This window comes from Drosophila subpulchrella, unplaced genomic scaffold (genome assembly GCF_014743375.2).
Source record: "Drosophila subpulchrella strain 33 F10 #4 breed RU33 unplaced genomic scaffold, RU_Dsub_v1.1 Primary Assembly Seq75, whole genome shotgun sequence".
Classification (NCBI taxonomy): domain Eukaryota; kingdom Metazoa; phylum Arthropoda; class Insecta; order Diptera; family Drosophilidae; genus Drosophila; species Drosophila subpulchrella.
The window spans coordinates 29,937-34,101 of record NW_023665711.1 but is presented as its reverse complement, the minus strand read 5'-3'; the positions used below and the strand labels follow the sequence as shown (position 1 = coordinate 34,101).

At 41.9% G+C, this 4,165-nt stretch overlaps 1 pseudogene; it reads right to left on the bottom strand.

Moving 5' to 3' along the window:
• Window positions 1–2,636: 2,636 nt before the first annotated feature.
• LOC119562624 lies at window positions 2,637–3,654 on the bottom strand (annotated as a pseudogene).
• Window positions 3,655–4,165: the final 511 nt, after the last annotated feature.

The window sequence follows — 4,165 nt, the reverse complement described above, 5'->3', positions numbered from 1 at the left end:
GGTCGATTTCTACTTTACAACTAATGAAAAAGATCTGCAGTCTAATCGAAATATAACTCCAAGGTCTTTCGATGAAAGTGATTCCTATAATGAATTCTATACACAGACGAATATAGAGAAAGATAAAGAAGATCAGAAAAAGGAGACTGAAAAGATTGAAGAAGAAGGGACAACACCTTTACCAATGTGTACAGGAGAGGGCGATATGGGTGTAGACGCAGAGCTAGAAGATAATAACACTAGTTATAATTATGATTTTAGTATCAGTAATTTAACCAGAGGAAATTATTGGATAAAGGTTATGGACCTTAAAAAATGCAAACAATTAATTAACATTGGGAGATAAAGAATTAAAAATTAAAGATAATAAAATAACATCTTCTAGTGGAATTAGTTGTGATTTGACTCCTAGTCCGTACTCTCTAATTTTTCTTAGCAAACCCGAAAACTATGATGATCAAGATTAGAAAATGTAAAAAAAAATTATTTTAGAAACGAATATACACAGTGCAGGCTATAAACCTAATACCAAAATCAAGGTTACACGAGCATAAAAATATAGCCATATAACTAAGAAGTCGATAGACAAAGATTTCAGTCCTACAACGTCTACTCCACTTCGCTCAAAAACAGGTTTTTTCATTGTTTGTGCCTAATCGAAGTAGACACTCGCAAGACGATCACGTCGCGGCAATGGTAACGATGGTTACTGCGATGCCGGACCACAGGCTATGCGGGAACTGCGCTGAGGTTGAGCTAGCGTAGATAAGCTGCTAGTTGAGATAATGTAGTACGAGCCCTATTCCAGGAGGTGAAAAGAAGAACCGCGGAGTTATGAGTTGCGTTGATAACTGAATTATTCTTCATTTGATACATGCTGATATACTACTTGGAACACGAAAGTGTAGTGTAATGATTAGTTAAATAAGCTATATTCTAAAGTAGGTCGGTAGGTAGGTAGGTCAGGGAGTTTTGATTATGGTAGCAGTTTACGTAGTTGGCTCGGCTGACACTGCAAATGTCCTGACTACATTGGCGGGTCAGTGTTCCGCTGAGTCGGTGAGTTAGTCAGACATATAATATGCTGATCAGCAATTGTCATCTGCAGTGGGTGCTACTGAGCGCCTGGTACTGTTCCCAACTTGGCTACTGCTTGATTTGTTGGGTACTGGTCATGTTGAGCACCCTTGGGTACGAACATTCTCTTCCCATTGAGGGGTACCCTCTGTTATAGCGTGATGTTGGTCAGCCCTTGGCCGAATTGTATAGAAACCTGTTGGCGCCGTAAACCTACTTTTTTTTTCGTGATTAAAGACATTTAGTATTAATTGAATTATTAGGTATCAATGTATCCGTATGTTGGATATTCTTATCGATAGTCATTGAGTTCATTGTTGCATCTCGAATAGATAAACATGGCATATCTTGAAATAAATGCCGACTTGGAAACGACGTGAATGAATTTTGGATTTATTAACTACACGCCAGGAGCAAGGATTATATGCATGATTGCGGCACATCTATTGGCGCCCGAGCAGGGACTTTTTGGAAAAGGTCCAAAAACCGTAGGGAGCTAACTAATATAGCTCCAAAGAAAATTCGACGACCCCGTGGCCGGCCACGTTGGAATTGAGGTTAGAATCGGCGACTCATTCGTCCGAAATTGTTGGAGCGGAATACGTCTGGAGTTAATTTATTGGAGCTCAATACACACGACACCAAAGACTGGAGGTCAGCAGCGTGGCGACGAGGATCGCAACTTGGAGTTCTGAGAAAAGTACCCGTCATAGTATGGTACGCGGCTGCACATCGGTACCGCTGGAAACAGAAAGGTCATCGGCAGCACCGCAACCGAATTTCCAGGTTTGTAAAAGCAAGAGGATTCCCATATTCGTCGCACATACATGTTTTTTAATTTTAGTGAATATAATCAAGTGAAATTCAATTTCACTTTTATCTTCCCAATCGCACACGTTGTGTTTGAGGTTAGAATTGATCAACATAAAGGTAAATAGATCACCAGCGGGCTTCGACAATTAGCTGCGCGTAATTAAAGAAAACGATAGTTGTAATTATTTTGTAAGTTAGAAAGCTATAATTTTTAATTTTACAATTTCCCAAAATATTACCTATTAAACTACAACCGTAACTATTCATTAGACTAGACTATCGGATACGTTTTTAAGGTTCGGTTTAGAGTGCTGAAATGGAAAAATATGAAAAGGCATAAACAGATTGAAATTGTCATGCTAATGGATTTTATACGAGTTTTCATTTTTAGAAATGCTGCACTTTGCATTCCATTCGATAAAGTCTCGATGTTAAAATTTCTAAATGGCTGACGTCGTGGTTTTTCGAACTTTTTGACCTAATTGCTCCATTAATTATTTGCTTAGGGATGGTTACTTATTTGGAAAACTTCGAGAAGGTAATCGTATTCTAACAGATTTGGGTTCAAGGGTCGCTAACTTAATGATATTTTATCGTTTTTGGGGAGATATTGACAACCGACGAAGTAAAACATTGGCTAAAATTATTAGATAAAATTCTAGCTAGCATTAGCTAAGTTCCTAAGTAGGACGTGGAAAGTGTGTTCCGGAAGGTCTAGTGCTGGCTCATTCTGCCTCAAGCTTGAACTACAGAGTTTTGAACATTTTGTCGCCCTCGATGTCCATGCAGTGTTCCACAACCGCATAGACCACCAGCAGTCTTCGCTGCACCCCTTTTTTATGCCTTGCCATTGTCGATGAGCACCACGCGCTCTTCCCGTGTCTCATAGTGGGGGCGATCCCCGTTCTGAATAAGATAGTCGAAAATTGCTGCATCTATGAGGTCCAGCAGGCGAATTGTCTCCATTTTATTTTTCAACGACTTGCAGTAAGTCATGTCGTCCTCCCAGGTTATAGGTTCGCTGCCATGGTGACCGCCGCCTGGCCATCGTTCCCGGTACAATACAGATAAGCACACCTTCCATATTGTGATTCTCATCACCGCAGACGGTCTCTTCCTCGTTGCAGTAGTGACACTTCCCTAACAGGCAGTATGTCTCCTTGCCATCCTCATTCGTTTCGATGTTGATGGTTTGCTGCAGCTCCTGATCTCCATTGGCGTAAATCTCCTTTTTTAAGTTAACCACGCGACCCACCACGATGGGCGTCCATCGAAAGTCGAGCACGGCGTGTAGATAGAGGGCATATACCTCCGCTGTGTGCCGATCCTTGCCGCTGCTCTCGATGACCTCGTCACGCGGATACCATTGCGACTTGAAGATGACCTTCTGTTGCTGCGAGAGGCGCATTAGCAGCTTCAGTTGTGTGCCGCTTGACAGGTTGCTCACTCGGTGGTTATCGGTTCGCGGCGCATTGTTTTCAAAAGCTGGCCCATCGAGGAGTCGTACAATGGATAGACCTCGTTTTCGTGAGGCCACCAGTTGGCAATGTCCCAGAAGACACTGGCGTTCTCGTACGGAGCCGCCTTGTAGTTCTTGAGCAGCTTGTTGCGAAACATGAAGAAGCGCGGATTCCGATTGCAGCACTGGAAAATTGCTCAATTCTAGCCGAAATGTTGATATGGCCGGGCTGCCGCTGTGGCATGCTGCTGTTGTTGCTGTTCTGGTGGCACTTGGATCCGGTTGTTTACAGGCGATGATCCCATTTACCCCCAAATTATTGGCAAGTAATATATATCTCTCAATGTTTCCGGGTTCGGGGCTTATCTTATCATCTAATTGGCATAGTCTATCCATTTATATCACATTCAATCCTGGTTCACCATTCGATTGTTTACAAGCGCAGAGGCGCCTCTTTCGGATTCTTGGCTGCAATTGCATAATAAATCGTGTGCTGCCTCTTCTGCTGCTGTTGCTTAACTTAATTAGTCAAGCATTGCCTTTGGCGCATAATGGAATTACTGCTAATGGCACCAAAAAAATAAAAGGATTGTGAGTTAATCACAACACAATCAGCGCTAATAAGTTCCTTTAATAGAAATAAGACATCTGTTCGGAAGAACCATGCGTTGATGTCTGCAGCCGAGATAGAAGCCCGGATGAGTCTAATATAATCTAATTTTAGCCAATTCTGCATAATTCAAACTAAATTAGTGCAAGAAAGCGATGAGGATTTGGTGTTGGAGACTCGGTTTGAGATAGAGGAGCTTTATTGTA